General features: G+C 39.0%; 1 non-coding gene and 1 pseudogene across 1 annotated transcript; both read right to left on the bottom strand.

Annotated features, from left to right (window-relative positions):
- Window positions 1-1566: 1566 nt before the first annotated feature.
- The window catches only part of LOC130949445 (eukaryotic translation initiation factor 5-like), a 35042-nt pseudogene continuing 20795 nt past the window's right edge, over window positions 1567-15813 (bottom strand).
- Window positions 14634-14741, bottom strand: LOC130952305 (small nucleolar RNA R71). The gene has a single exon (XR_009074486.1). It is a non-coding gene; the product is annotated as a small nucleolar RNA R71 (small nucleolar RNA).

Raw genomic sequence — 15813 nt, 5'->3', positions numbered from 1 at the left:
TCTTTCTCTAAGAGAAATTTCTAACCAACGCAATCCTCGTCTTATCAATGTGCTTTGGATTAATTCTTCACCTGTTTCAATAAGCGCTTAAAGCTTTTGTGCTTATCTAATTGCAGAATGTTCACCTGGTTTGAAGCTTTGGCATTCTCATTTAGGATTCAAGTTTTGGTTGAAGTGAATTGTAGTACAATTTGCATGAGCCAGTGGCTGCGACGATGGAGAATGGAGAGAGCATTACAACAAGAAATTACAAAATCAATGGTATCAGTTTTGTGATTAACCATGGACATTAGACATCTAGTGTGTAACAACTTAACCATTAATAGGAATAATAAAACAGGGCGAGCGGAGAAACAACTGCATTTATTGATTTGCTGACAGTGCTGTTGCACAGTCGAAAGTTCCTCAACTTAGATCATGAACATCGGACATTCATATATTGCATGCAAGTACGACAATTACCACAAAACCTTTTACCCTATGATAGAGATATAGAGTTATTTACATGGGTCAATACCACCAAAGGATCCAATATTCCTATTATAAATCATATAAACAAAGCATTGAAATCATAGAGCACCAAATGTATCTATAGTTGAGACAAAATTCTAAAATTCTAGCAAATTTTGTATGTAGGAGTAGTTATTATATTCAATGGAACTTGAGGAGGGCTTTTTTGAAATCTTAAATGAGACCATCAAATCTGGTGTCCTCCAGGATATGGTAGATGAATTTCATTTGGTTGATGCGGGTAAATCACATATTCAAAATATTTATTTGTGAATTATTTTTCAACAAAAATTATGAGATAAAGATTTATCTTTTTAGGGTGAGATGTCGCCGGTTTTAGCGATAATGGCAATGAAGGATCGATACTTATTTGATAGCTAATAACTACCTGTTGACATTTATGTAAGCAATCCATTTAATTTTTGTAAATCATTTTGGATAAAATATAATACTTAAAAAGGAGCATGTTACTTCCACGGGTGAATTATACTACAAGATCAGCGGTTATATCTTACAAAAATTGATCTTCAATTTCAGAGTTACAAGAAAGAAGTGTAATATCACAATTGTAAAGGTGAAAAAGCTGTCAATTGGAGAATAAAATTATGCCTCCCTCCCATCTTGTTATTGGAGAATAAAACTATCAATTTTACAACTACTTTCACTTCTCCATGTTTGTGTTTTTATCTCCTTTCAAATATGGCCATGCCTAAGACTAAGAAGCAACAATGCAAAACTAACATCAGTGTTACATTTATATCTCATGTTTTTGCTTAAGAAGCAAGTACAAGCCATTTAAAACATCAAGAACCACTTAAGTATTATACAGGAGAAGCAGAAACGACAAAAACCAGAGTTCTATAACATATAGCTAACTAGTTTAACCCTCATAGATGGACAGCATTCTGATTCTGATTCATCTCCAAGAGAGAAACCAATTCAACAGACGAAAATCCTTAAAAGAAACACTTGAATCCACATTAAACCCTTAAATATGCGGTTTCACTAATTCAATAACTGAGGCAATTCCATTCAATAACTGAGCACAAACTTTTCTCATTCTTTCTCCGATTCTGATTCAGCATTCCGAAGCCAATCAATGAATGGTTGAGCATTCTTCCATACCTGAGAGTCCTTCTTATCACCCTTCAGTCCCTTTGAATACCAATGCACGACGTGCTCTTCCTCCACCAAATCAACATCATAGAGGGCTTTCAGAATAAGTGCAACCACATTCAACTCATTGCTACCTTTCTTGTAACAGAACTCCTCAGCAGCATTGAGCAATAACAGCTGTGATCCCTCGTCATCTCCAGCAACTGCACCAACAAGGTGATTCTTCCTCTTGGTAGCTTCTTTTCCAAACACTTTTTCGACGCCATCAAATAATCCTTCAAGAAGTGTGTTCCGAGGGTTACTGAAACTGTAGGTCAATCTCGGACGAGATCTTCTGTGCTGGTCGGGGGTGTTGTGTCCGACTTGGTGATGATACTGATCCTTCGTCCCCAGAGGGTGGGGGTACCTGCAAGGGACTCCGATGCTTAAGTTAGCAAGGGTATTAAGTAGGTATTGAGTAGAATCAGAGTATGAGTTATACCTGGGTACTCCAGTGTATTTATAATGGTGTACAGTGACCCTTGCAGATAAGATAAGTTAGTTATCTTATCTTTATCTTTATCTTTATCTTTATCTTTCATGGGTACCGCCCTTATCTTTATAGGCTTGGGCTGCCTTTGGATTGGGGTCGTGTTCCTTTATTTGGGCCCTTTATTGGGCTTTCCTGTGATTTGGCCGAGCTCTTTGAGAAGAGGTCAGGTCATCCTGACCTGAAGAGGTCGGTCGCTTTGTCTGTAAAACATCCCGGGTCGGACAGCTCGACCCAGGGTATGAACAGTGCCCCTGCTCGAGCTCGGTCTTCCTTTTTGAGGTTGAGTCTTTAGTTTTAAGACTTTTGATCCTTCTCGGGTGAAGCCGAACTCGAGCATTTCGTTGCTTTTGTCTTTGTAGGATTTCCTTTTTGAATGCAGAACGTTTCGCTTCCTTTGAAAACGCGCGCTTTTTGATTAGCGTCCTGGCCTAGGGAATGTGCGAGGGTTTTTAATGCCCCATTAATTGGTTTTTGATGCTCCGTTTCTCTTGGATTTTATTTTGAAGTTTACTCTCAAAAAACGTTTTTCTCCTCTCTTGCTTTTGCTGTGACTTCCCTTTTTCTCCTCTCCTTCTGTTTTCGTTTGAAAACTTACATTTCTTGGTGTTTCTTCTTGCAACGTTTGTTCGGCGATTGTAAGTGCTTTCGACGGCGATTTCTAGCCTCCTCGTCTTCAACCCTCTTGCGTATTCTTCTCCTTTCTCAGGTTGGTTTTGCTTTCCCTTCACCGTTTATTTCTGCTGTGTTGTGTTTGACTTTGAAGCTTTGATTTTGACTGAGTGCATGTTGGAAAGCTTGAATTTTTATCGTGCCTGTTTTGTTACTGTGATGCATGCTTTTTCCCTTTTGACCTTACATATGCTTCTGAGTGTATTTTCCTGGTTTGGCTCTTTAGGACTTTGTATGCTACTGCTGATTTTTGAACTGTTGTAGCCTTTTCTTTTGGCGACTCGTTTGATCTTCTTCGCATTTGTTTTTCTTGAAAATGGTTTCTGTTGAGACATTAGTCTTGTAGATTTTCCTGAATCTTTATTCCCTGATTGCCTCCAAAGGATGCCCCTGGACCTTGGGTTGTGTCCTGGGGTTTTCCTTTTTATCTGCTGTACCGCGCTGGAATGTGCTGTCCGAGTTGTTTTAATTTCGTCTGGGATGTCTTTACCTTTTTAGTAACCCAATCTTTTTCTTGCTTTGTAGGATTAGTTGGCCATGTCTTCTCAAAAAAATATTATCGAGGCGTCTTCTGAGGTTCCCGAAGGGATGTCCGATTGGCTGGACTCTCTTGTCTTGCTGTGTGTTTCTTTAGTCGATTCAGATTTTTGTGCGACGCTTAGAAAGCATCATCGTGTCTGTAGCAGTGTGGATCAGGAGGGCAATTATGAGTTGGTAGCACCTGATTCTGGCGATAGAGTTTGCTTCCCAGTCCTGATCCAGGGGAGCGTCCCTTCTTCTATGCTTATGACTTCTTTTTTAGCCAAATGAACATCACCTTTCCTTTTACTTCTTTTGAAACTGACCTGTTATGGTCTTGTAATGTAGCCCCGTCGCAGCTCCATCCGAATTCATGGGGCTTCATCAAGATTTTTCAGCTTGTTTGTCAAGAATTTGGTGTTACGCCTTCTCAAACTCTTTTTCTGTATCTTTTTGTGTTGACCAAACCTGGGACTACCAAGAAGAAAGCTTCTTGGATTTCTTTTAGGTCTGCCCAGGGGCACAAGGTTTTTTCCACGTATGACGAATCTTTCCGGGATTTTAAGAACTACTTCTTTAAGGTCCGGGCTGTTGAAGGAGCCCGACCTTTCTTTCTGGATGAAAATAATGAGCCCTGCTTTCCCTTAGAGTGGCAGAGGAACGTAGTGGTATCCCGATATACTTGGGAGATGTTGAGCAAGGTCGAGCAGTCCTTTGTGAGTGTTTTGGAGGATATTTGGGGAGAACCTCCTCACTTGGATACTAAAAAGTCTTTGGGAGATCCGTCCCTTATTCGAACTTCTTTGGGTACTGCCTTGATATATCTTGTTATCTTGTTTTTCTCCTGCTTTCTTCCTGGCGTGATAAATTGTTGTTTTTCATTTTCCAGAGATGGCCAAGAATAATGATGCAATAAAGGCCTTCAAGAAGGCGAGGAAAGCTACTGCGGCTCAAAACATCTCGGCCCGGGCTGATGGGGAAGGAACTTCCCAAGCTCCTTTGAAGCCATCCGTGCCGAGCTCTCCTGGCCCGAGGAGAATGATCCCTACACCTCGGGTCCGTTTAGTGGATCCCCCTCAATCTTCTACTGCTGCTGTGGTTTCTTCTTCGGCCGCCCCTCCTCCAAAAAGACCTCGAACTGTTGAACCTTTCAATCTAGATGCCCCGAATTTTGATCCTATTGGTTTTGTGGACCAGCAGATCGCACCTTATGGTGCTCTTTCAATGGATGATGTATCTCTCCTTCATCACTTGGATTTTATAACTCGGAGTAGTGTCAAGATGGCTCATATGGGAGCTGCTTTGTATCGCACTGCCCAAAATCTACCTCTGCATGCTACCAAAGCTTTTATGAAGGAAGCTAAGCAAGAATTTGATCAGATGAAGGGTCTCAAGGAGGAGTTTGAAGCGGAGGTGATGAGCGAATATTTTATACGCTTTTTGGGGGTAATTTCATGTAGATTTTAGTATGTTTTTATTAGTTTTTAATAGAATTTTATTAGTTTTTAAGCAAAAATCATATTTCTGGACTTTACTATGAGTTTGTGTGTTTTTCTGTGATTTCAAGAATTTTCTGGCTGAAATTGAGGGAGCTGAACAAAAATCTTATTTAGGCTGAAAAAGGAGTGCTGATGCTGTTGGATTCTGACCTCCCTGCACTCGGAATAGATTTTTTGGAGCTAAAGATGTCCAATTGGCGAGCTCTCAATTGGGTTAGAAAGTAGACATCCAAGGAGTTCCAGCAATATATAATAGTTCATACTTTGCACGAAGATAGACGACGTAAACTGAAGTTTAACGCCAGTTCCATGTTGCAGTCTGGCATCCAGCGCCAGAAACACATCACGAACCAGAGTTGAACGCCAGAAACACATTGGCGTTCAATTCCAGAAACAGCCCAGGCACATGAGAAGCTTAAGTCTCAGCCTAGCACACACCAAGTGGGCCCCAGAAGTGGATTTCTGCACTATCCATCTTAGTTTACTCATTCTCTGTATACCTAGGTTACTAGTTTAGTATTTAAACAACTTTTAGAGACTTATTTTGTATCTCTCATGACATTTTTAGATCTGAAATTTATACTCTTTGACGGCATGAGTCTCTAAACTCCATTGTTGGGGGTGAGGAGCTCTGCAGCGTCTCGATGAATTAATGCAATTATTTATGTTTTTCCATTCAAACATGCGTGTTCCTATCTAAGATGTTCATTCGCGCTTAACTATGGAGAAGGTGATGATCCGTGACGCTCATCACCTTCCTCAATCCATGAACGTGTGTCTGACAACCACCTCCGTTCTACATCAGATTGAATGAGTATCTCTTAGATTCCTTAACCAGAATCTTCGTGGTATAAGCTAGAATTAATGGCGGCATTCATGAGAATCCGAAAAGTCTAAACCTTGTCTGTGGTATTCCGAGTAGGATTCTGGGATTGGATGACTGTGACGAGCTTCAAACTCGTGAGTGTTGGGCGTGATGACAAACGCAAAAGAATCAATGGATTTTATTCCGACATGATCGAGAACCAACAGCTGATTAGCCATGCTGTGACAGAGCATTTGGACCATTTTCACTGAGAGGATGGAAAGTAGCCATTGACAACGGTGACACCCTACATAGAGCTTGCCATGGAAGGAACTTTGCACTTTTGCATTGAGTTGAATATTACATTACAGGAATTCAGAAGACAAAGCATCTCCAAAACCCCAACATATTCTCCATTACTGCACAACAAGTAATTATTTCACGCTCTTTTATTTTTTCTAATAATTCAAACTGATAATTATAATTGATATCCTGACTAAGAATAATAAAATAAACATAGCTTGCTTTAAACCAATAATCTCCGCGGGATCGACCCTTACTCACGTAAGGTATTACTTGGACGACCCAGTGCAATTGCTGGTTAGTGGTACGAAGTCATAAGAAATCTTGATTTTGATATTGGGATTACAATTTCGTGCACCAAGTTTTTGGTGCCATTGCCGGGGATTGTTCGAGTTTGAACAACTAAAGGTTTATTTTGTTGCTTAGATTAGGAATAATTTATTTTTGTTGCTATAGAGTCATTAAATTCTGAGTCCTTTATTCCCGTTTCAAAAATTTTTCAAAAATAATTATTTTTCTTTATCAAATTTTAATTTTTTTTCGTAAGTTTAGTGTCTTGTTCTAAGTTTGGTGTCAATTGCATATCTTGTATTTTTCTTTAAATTTTCGAATTAGTGTTCTTTGTTTTTCCTTGATCTTCAAATTGTTCTTGTCAATTTTTCTTGTTTGATCTTTGGTTTGTCTTGTTCTGTGTCTTTTCTTGTTTTTCTTGTGCTTTTTCAAAATATTAGTTTTCAAAAATTTATTTTTATCTATAAAAATAATACATCTTTAAAACATGTTATATTTACTACCCAATTAGCTAGAGCGTTGGTTTATGTTCTTGATGATTGGGCACCGGTTTTATTAAAAATCTTTTTCAAAAATAATTTTTCTTGATTTAATCTTGTGCCAAACTTTAAGTTTGGTGTTTTCTTGTTAATTTTGATATAATTTTCAAAATTATTTTGATTTGCTAAAAATTTTAAGTTTGGTGTTCTTTCTTTTGTTCTTGGTGTTCTTATGAATCTTCAAGGTGTTCTTGAGTCTTCTTTATGTTTTGATCTTAAAATTTTTAAGTTTGGTGTTCCTTGGTGTTTTTCCTCCAAAATTTTCGAAAACAAGGAGCATTAGATCTAAAAATTTTAAGTCTTGTGTCTTTTATGTGTTTTTCTCTTTCATCATAAAATTCAAAATTCAAAAAAATATATTTTCTAACTATTTTTAAGCTACTTTTTCGAAATTTTTTTTATAAAAATTTTAGATTTCAATTTCAAAATTTTTCAAATCTTATCCTCTTAAGATTTTTTTTCAATATATATATATATATATATATATATATATATAATATTTTATTATCTTTTTCAAAAATATCCTAACCACTTTCTCTCTCTCCTCAATTTTTTTCGAAAATCTTCACAAAACATTTTCAAATTTTTTTTAATTTTTTTAATTTTATTTTTATTTCATTTTTATTTTATCTTATTTTATTTTATTATTTCGAAAATAAATTTTATATATAATAAAATAAATAATATCAACATCCATATCATCTCCCTTGCTCCATCATGGAACTAAGTGGAAATGAACAGTCCAGAAGGACTCTGGGGTCATATGCTAACCCCACTACTGCTTCATATGGGAGTAGTATCTGTATACCCTCCATCGGAGTCAGTAGCTTTGAGTTGAATCCTCAGCTCATTATCATAGTGCAGCAAAGTTGCCAGTATTCCGGTCTTCCACAGGAAGAACCTATAGAGTTTCTGGCATAATTTTTACAAATTGCTGACACAGTACATGATAAGGAAGTAGATCAGGATGTCTACAGATTATTACTGTTTCCATTCGCTGTAAAAGGTCAAGCTAAGAGGTGGTTAAATAACCAACCTAAGGACAGCATAAAGACATGGAAACAACTGTCAGAAAAATTTCTGAATCACTATTTTCCTCCAAAACGAATGACACAGCTAAGGCTAAGCATCCAAAGCTTCAAACAAGGAGATAATGAATCTCTTTATGATGCTTGGGAGAGATACAGAGAGATGCTAAGAAAATGTCCCTCTGAAATATTTTCAGAGTGGGTGCAGTTAGACATCTTCTATTATGGGCTTACAGAGAGAGCTCAGATTTCTCTAGACCACTCAGCTGGTGGATCTATACATATGAGAAAAACAATTGAAGAAGCTCAAGAGCTTATTGATACAGTTGCCAGAAATCAGCATCTGTACCTAAGCAGTGAATCTTCCATGAAAGAAGAAGCTAAAACAGTGACTGCTGAACTCAGTCCTGCAGAACAAGCTATAGAATTCAATCAGCAATTAGACTTTCTAACAAAATAGTTAGCCGAATTCAAAGAGATATTACAAGAAACAAGAATGGCTAATATGAATATGGAAGTACAGTTGAAGCAAACAGAACAGCAACTATCAAAACAAATAACAGAAAAGTGCCAAGCAGTTTAATTAAGAAGTGGGAAAACATTAAAAACATCACTTCAAGATAGCAGGAAGCCAAGAAATGAGCAAACTACCCAAAATCCCTCTGAGGACATTAAGAGCCCAGAGAGGAATAATTCTGGCGTTCAAACCCCAGAAAATGGGTGGGAAGCTGGCGTTGAACGCCCAAACCATGTTCAGTCCTGGCGTTCAACGCCAAAACAAGCAAGGAATTGGCATTGAACGCCCAAAGGAAGCATAGTTCTAGCATTCAGACGCCAGAAACAGATGAGGAGTTGGCGTCTAACGCCACTCCAGCTTCCACCCCTGGCATTCAAATGCCAGTGGGGGATCAGACACATACAAGTGCTGATAATAACCCTTCTAAAAAGGCTTCTCAACCTACATCTGTAGGCAATAAACCTGCGGCAACGAAGGTTGAGGAATACAAAGCCAAAATACCTTATCCTCAGAAACTCCGCCAAGCAGAACAGGATAAGCAATTTGCCCGCTTTGCAGACTATCTCAGGACTCTTGAAATAAAGATTCTGTTTGCAGAGGCACTTGAGCAAATACCCTCTTATGCTAAGTTCATGAAAGAGATCTTAAGTCATAAGAAGGATTGGAGGGAAACTGAAAAAGTTTACCTCACTGAAGAATGCAGTGCAGTCATTCTGAAAAGCTTAACTGAGAAGCTTAAAGATCCCGGAAGCTTTATGATACCATGCACATTAGAGGGTACTTGTACCAAGCAAGATTTATGTGATCTTGGGGCAAGTATCAACCTAATACCTGCATCTATTATCACAAAGCTTGGTTTGACTGAAGAAGTCAAACCAACCCGGATATGTCTCCAACTTGCTGATGGCTCCATTAAATACCCATCAGGCGTGATTGAAGACATGATTGTCAAGGTTGGGCCATTTGCCTTTCCTACTAACTTTGTGGTGCTGGAAATGGAGGAGCACAAGAGTGCAACTCTCATTCTAGGAAGACCTTTCCTAGCAACTGGCCGAACCCTTATTGATGTCCAAAAAGGGGAAATAATCCTGAGAGTCAATGAGGAGGAGTTCAAGTTGAATGTTGTCAAAGATATGCAGCATCCAGACACCCCAAATGACTGCATGAGTGTTGATATTATTGACTCTCTGGTAAAAGAGGTTAATATGATTGAGAGTCTCGAATCAGAGCTAGAGGATATCTGTAAAGATGTTCAGCGTGATCTGGAGGAATCAAAGAGAATGATAGAACCTTTGAAAATCCCTCAGGAAGAGGAAAAACCTCCTAAACCCGAGCTCAAACCATTACCACCATCCCTGAAATATGCATTTCTGGGAGAAGGTGATACCTTTCCTGTAATCATCAGTTCTACCTTAGAGCCACAGGAAGAGGAAGCACTAATTCAAGTGCTAAGGACACACAAGACAGCCCTTGGGTGGTCCATCAGTGATCTTAAGGGCATTAGCCCAGCCAGATGCATGCACAAGATTCTATTGGAAGGTGACGCCAATCCAGTGGTTCAACCACAAAGGCGGCTGAATCCAGCCATGAAGGAAGTGGTGCAGAAGGAGGTCACTAAATTACTAGAGACTGGGATCATTTATCCTATTTCTGATAGCCCCTGGGTGAGCCCTATCCAAGTCGTCCCTAAGAAGGGTGGCATGACAGTGGTTCATAATGAAAAAATGAACTGGTTCCTACAAGAACAGTTACTGGGTGGCGTATGTGTATTGATTATAGAAGGCTCAATACAGCTACCAGAAAGGATCATTTTCCTTTACCATTCATAGACCAGATGCTAGAAAGACTAGCAGGTCATGAATACTACTGCTTCCTGGATGGATATTCAGGTTATAATCAAATTGCAGTAGATCCCCAGGATCAAGAGAAAATGGCATTCACATGTCCATCTGGAGTATTTGCATACAGAAGGATGCCATTTAGCCTGTGTAATGCACCTGCAACCTTTCAAAGATGCATGCTCTCAATTTTCTCTTATATGGTGGAAAAATTTCTGGAAGTCTTCATGGATGACTTTTCAGTATTTGGAGACTTATTCAGCTCCTGTCTTGACCATCTAGCACTTGTTCTAAAGAGGTGCCAAGAGACTAGCCTAGTTTTAAACTGAGAGAAATGTCACTTTATGGTGACTGAAGGAATTGTCCTTAGGCACAAAATCTCGAACAGGAGAATAGAGGTGGATCAAGCTAAGGTAGAGGTAATTGAAAAATTACCACCACCAGCCAATGTTAAGGCAATCAGAAGCTTTCTGGGGCATGCAGGATTCTATAGGAGGTTTATAAAGGATTTTTCAAAAATCGCCAAACCTCTAAGTAATCTGCTAGCTGCTGACACGCCATTTATCTTTGATAAGGAGTATCTGCAGGTGTTTGAGACTCTGAAAGTTAAGCTGGTCACAGCACCAGTCATCTCTGCACCAGACTGAACATTACCTTTTGAATTGATGTATGATGCCAGTGACCATGCCATTAGTGCAGTGTTGGGACAAAGACATGACAAGCTTCTGCACATCATTTACTATGCCAGTCGTGTTTTAAATGACGCACAGAAGAACTACACAACCACAGAAAAAGAGCTACTTACAGTGGTTTACGCCATTGACAAGTTCATATCCTATTTAGTAGGATCAAAAGTGATTGTGTACACTGACCATGCTGCTCTTAAATACCTACTCACAAAGCAGGATTCAAAACCCAGACTCATAAGATGGGTGTTGCTTTTTGATGTGCGGATAATTTGTACGCTTTTTGGCATTGTTTTTAGTATGTTTTTAGTATGATTTAGTTACTTTTTAGTATATTTTTATTAGTTTTTAGCTAAAATTCACTTTTCTGGACTTTACTATGAGTTTGTGTGTTTTTCTGTGATTTCAAGTAATTTCTGGCTAAAATTGAGGGACCTGAGCAAAAATCTGATTCAGAGACTAAAAAGGACTGCAGATGCTGTTGGATTCTGACCTACCTGCACTCGAAGTGGATTTTCTGGAGCTACAAAAGCCCAATTGACGCGCTCTCAACTGCGTTGGAAAGTAGACATCCTGGGCTTTCCAGCAATATATGATAGTCCATACTTTGCCCAAGATTTGATGGCCCAAACCGGCGTTCAAAGTCACCTTCAGATTTCCCAGCGTTAAACGCTGGAACTGGCACCAAAGTGGGAGTTAAACGCCCAAACTGGCACAAAAGCTGGCGTTTAACTCCAAGAAGAGTCTCTACACGAAAATGCTTCAATGCTCAGCCCAAGCACACACCAAGTGGGCTCGGAAGTGGATTTTTATGTCTTTTACTCATCTTTGTAATTCTTAAGCTACTAGTTCCCTATAAATAGGACTTTTTACTATTGTATTTTTCATCTTTTGATCTTTGGAATCTTTTGATCACTTTAGATCTCTAGATCATCTTTGGACGTCCTGTTCTTAGATTACTGGGGGCTGGCCTCACGGCCATGCCTAGACCTTGTTCTTATGTATTTTCAACGGTGGAGTTTCTACACACCATAGATTAAGGTGTGGGGCTCTGCTGTACCTCGAGTATTAATGCAATTACTATTGTTCTTCTATTCAATTCAGCTTGTTCTTATTCCAAGATATTCATTCGCACTCAAGAATTTGATGAATGTGATGATTATGTGACGCTCATCATCATTCTCACTTATGAACAAGTGACTGACAACCACTTCTGTTCTACAAGCAAACAAGGCTCTAATGTTTATCTCTTGGATTCCTGATACACGACGCATGGTTGATCGCCTGACAACCGAGCCAGCCATTCCGTGAGATCAGAGTCTTCGTGGTATAGGCTAGAACTGATGGCGGCATTCAAGAGAATCCGGAAGGTCTAAACCTTGTCTGTGGTATTCTGAGTAGGATTCAATGATTGAATGACTGTGACGTACTTCAAACTCGCGATTGTGGGGCGTTAGTGACAGACGCAAAAGAATCACTGGATTCTATTCCAACATGATCGAGAACCGACAGCTAGATAGCCGTGCCGTGACAGGGTGCGTTGAACATTTCCACTGAGAGGATGGGAGGTAGCCACTGACAACGGTGAAACCCTTGCATAAGCTTGCCATGGAAAGCAGGAAAGCAGAGAGACAGAAGGGACAAAGCATCTCCATTCGCTTATCTGAAATTCTCACCAATGAAATACATAAGTATCTCTATCTTTATCTTTATGTTTTATTCACATATCATCCATAACCATTTGAGTCTGCCTGACTAAGATTTACAAGGTGACCATAGCTTGCTTCATACCAACAATCTCCGTGGGATCGACCCTTACTCGCGTAAGGTTTATTACTTGGACGACCCAGTGCACTTGCTGGTTAGTTGTGCGAAGTTGTGTTTATGCCATGGTATTGAGCACCAAGTCTTTGGGGCCATTACTAGGGATTATTTGAGTTGTGAAAAGTAGTGATCACAATTTCGTGCACCAAGTTTTTGGCACCGTTGCCGGGGATTGTTTCGAGTATGGACAACTGACGGTTCATCTTGTTGCTTAGATTAGGTATTTTTCAGAGTTCTTAAGAATGAATTCTAGTGTTTCAAGGTGATGTTCTTATCATCACCAAAGTTGATTGATTATCATCAATTTAGCTCTTGAATGCAATGTCTTGCTGAAGCTTGGCTATTCATGTCTAATTCCTTTAGACTAAAACTTTAGACTAACATTGCATGATTCCTGAAATTCTCATTAAGAATTTTGATACCTTTATTTTCTTATTCGACTTAATTTTCGAAAAATCCAAAAAAATTACAAAATCATAAAAACCAAAAATATTTTATGTTTCTTGTTGGAGTCTAGTGTCTTATTTTTAAGTTTGGTATCTTGCATGCATTGTTTATTTGATCTTGGTTCTATTTTCAAGTCAATAGTACAGGGAACTGAAGATTCAGAACATGCAGCAAAGGAATTACACAGAAAAAGCTGGGCGTTCAAAACGCCCAGTGAAGAAGGACAGACTGGCGTTTAAACGCCAGCCAGGGTGCCTGGTTGGGCGTTTAACGCCCAAAAGGGTAGAGCATTGGGCGTTAAACGCCAGAATGTGCACCATTCTGGGCGTTTAACGCCAGGATGGCACAAGAGGGAAGATTCTGTTTTTAATTCAATTTTTTTCAAGTTTTCAAAGTTTTTTCAAAATCAAATCTTTTTCAAATCATATCTTTTCAATCAAATCTTTTTCAAAATCAATTTCTTTCCTTTTTCAAAAATACTTGCTATCAATTAATGATTTGATTCAACATTTCAAGTATGTTGCCTTTTCTGTTGAGAGAGGTTTAATGTTTGAATCATATCTTTTCTTGTTAGCCAAGTCATTAATTTTTAAAATCAAATCTTTTTAAAATTGTTTTCAAATCATATCTTTTTCAAAATAGTTTTCAATCATATCTTTTTTTCAAAATCTTTTTCAAAAATCACTTGATTTCTTTCCCACTATTGGTTTTCGAAAATCAATTAAAGTTTTTCAAAATGTTTTTAAAATCTTTTTTTTTAACTTAATTTTCGAAAATTTCTTCCCCTCTTCTCACATCCTTCTATTTATAGAGTACCACTCCTCCTCAATGCACAATTCGAACTCTATCTCACTAAGTTCGAATTCTTCTACCTCTTCCTTCTATTTTTCTGTTCCTCTGACACCTCAAGGAATCTCTATACTGTGACATAGAGGATTCCATATTTTCTTGTTCTCTTCTCTTTCATATGAGCAGGAACAAAGACAAAGGCATTCTTGTTGAAGCTGACCCTGAACCTGAAAGGACCTTGAAGCGAAAGCTAAGAGAAGCTAAAGCGCAACTCTCTGTAAAGGACCTAACAGAATTCTTCAAGGAAGAAGAACCTATGGCAGTCGAAAATAACAACAATGCCAACAATGCAAGGAAGGTTCTGGGTGACTTTACTGCACCTACTCCCGACTTCTATGGGAGAAGCATCTCTATCCCTGCCATTGGAGCAAACAACTTTGAGCTTAAGCCTCAATTAGTTTCTCTAATGCAACAGAATTGCAAGTTCCATAGACTTCCATTGGAAGATCCTCATCAGTTTTTAGCTGAGTTCTTGCAAATCTGTGACACTGTCAAGACTAATGGGGTTGACCCTGAAGTCTACAGACTTATGCTATTCCCTTTTGCTGTAAGAGACAGAGCTAGAATATGGTTGGACTTACAACCTAAAGACAGCCTAAACTCTTGGGAAAAGCTAGTCAATGCCTTCTTGGCAAAGTTCTTTCCACCTCAAAAATTGAGTAAGCTTAGAGTGGAAGTCCAAACCTTTAGACAGAAGGAAGGAGAATCCCTCTATGAAGCTTGGGAAAGATACAAACAATTAATCAGAAAGTGTCCCTCTGATATGCTTTCTGAATGGAGCATCATAGGTATTTTCTATGATGGTCTGTCTGAACTATCCAAGATGTCTTTGGATAGCTCTGCTGGTGGATCTCTTCATCTGAAGAAGACGCCTACAGAAGCTCAAGAACTAATTGAAATGGTTGCAAATAACCAATTCATGTACACTTCTGAAAGGAATCCTGTGAACAATGGGACAAATCAGAAGAAAGGAGTTCTTGAGATTGATACTCTGAATGCCATATTGGCTCAGAACAAGATATTGACTCAGCAAGTCAATTTGATCTCTCAAAGTCTAACTGGAATGCAAAATGCACCAAACAGTACTAAGGATGCTTCATCTAAAAAAGAAGCTTATGATCCTGAGAACCCTTCAATGGAAGAGGTGAATTACATGGGAGAACCCTATGGAAACAACTATAATTCTTCATGGAGAAATCATCCAAATCTCTCATGGAAGGATCAACAGAGACCTCAACAAGGTTTCAACAACAATAATGGTGGAAGAAACAGGTTTAGCAATGGCAAGCCTTTTCCATCATCTTCTCAGCAACAGACAGAGAATTCTAAGCAGAACCACTCTGACTTAGCAACCATGGTCTCTGATCTAATCAAAACCACTCAAGGTTTCATGACTGAAACAAGGTCCTCCATTAGGAATTTGGAGGCACAAGTGGGACAGCTGAGTAAGAAAATTACTGAACTCCCTCCTAGTACTCATCCAAGCAATACAGAAGAAAATCCAAAAGGAGAGTGCAAGGCCATCAACATGGCCGAATTTGGAGAGGAAGGAGAGGCAGTGAATGCCACTGAGGAAGACCTCAATGGACGTCCACTGACCTCCAATGAGTTCCCTAATGAGGAACCATGGGAATCTGAGGCTCACATTGAGACCATAAAGATTCCATTGGATTTACTTCTTCCATTCATGAGCTCTGATGAGTATTCTTCCTCTGAAGAGGATGAGTATGTCACTGAAGAGCAAGTTGCTAAATACCTTGGAGCAATCATGAAGCTAAATGACAAGTTATTTGGAAATGAGACTTGGGAGGATGAACCCCCTTTGCTCACCAAAGAACTGG

The sequence above is a fragment of the Arachis stenosperma genome, chromosome 9, assembly GCF_014773155.1.
Source record: "Arachis stenosperma cultivar V10309 chromosome 9, arast.V10309.gnm1.PFL2, whole genome shotgun sequence".
NCBI lineage: Eukaryota > Viridiplantae > Streptophyta > Magnoliopsida > Fabales > Fabaceae > Arachis > Arachis stenosperma.
The sequence above is the reverse complement of the archived record's forward strand: the minus strand, read 5'-3'. Positions and strand labels throughout refer to the sequence as shown.